Source organism: Branchiostoma belcheri, unplaced genomic scaffold, assembly GCF_001625305.1.
Source record: "Branchiostoma belcheri isolate BF01 breed outbred unplaced genomic scaffold, Haploidv18h27 scaffold49, whole genome shotgun sequence".
NCBI lineage: Eukaryota > Metazoa > Chordata > Leptocardii > Amphioxiformes > Branchiostomatidae > Branchiostoma > Branchiostoma belcheri.
Window position 1 is genome coordinate 2,107,185 of NW_017804120.1, and position 916 is coordinate 2,108,100.

The window sequence follows — 916 nt, forward strand, 5'->3', positions numbered from 1 at the left end:
CCCCGAATTGTGGCTCTGGTTAAGTTCTCAGAATTGTAGCTCAGGTTAATTTCAAAGAATTCAGGCTCAGGTTAAGTTCCCAGAATTGTGACTCAGGATAAGTTCCAAGAATTGTGACTCGGGTTAAGTTCCCAGAATTGTGACTCAGGTTAAGTTTCCCGAATTGTGACTCAGATTAAGTTCTCGAATTGTGGCTCTGTTGAAGTTCCCCGAATTGTGGCTAAGGTTAAGTTCCCCGAATTGTGACTCAGGTTAAGTTCCAAAAATTGTGGCTCAGGTTAAGTTCTCAGAATTCAGGCTCAGGTTAAGTTCCCAGAAATGTGGTTCAGGTTAAGTTCCCCGAATTGTGACTCAGGTTAAGTTCCCCGAATTATGTCTCTGGTTAAGTTCTCAGAATTGTGGCTCAGGTTAATTTCTCAGTATTCACGCTCAGGTTAAGTTCCCCGAATTGTGACTCAGGTTAAGTTCCCCGAATTGTGACTCGGGTTAAGTTTCCAGAATTGTGGCTCAGGTTAAGTTCGTCGAATTTTGACTCAGGTTAAGTTTCTAAAATTGTGGCTCAGGTTAAGTTCCCAGAATTGTGGCTCATGTTAAGTTCCCAAAATTGTGACTCAGGTTAAGTTCCCAGATTCGTGGCTCAGGTTAAGTTCCTAGAATTGTGACTCAGATTAAGTTCCCAGAATTGTGACTCAGGTTAAGTTTCTAGAATTCAGGCTCAGGTTAAGTTACCAGAATTTCGAAGCAGGTTAAGTTTCCAAAATTGTGGCTCAGGTTAAGTTTTAAGAATTCAGGCTCAGGTGAAGTTACGAGAATTGTGGCTCAGGTTAAGTTCCCAGAATTGTGGCTCAGGTTAAGTTACCTAATTGTGACTCTGGTTAAGTTCCCAGAATCATGGCTCAGCTTAAGTTACCAGAAT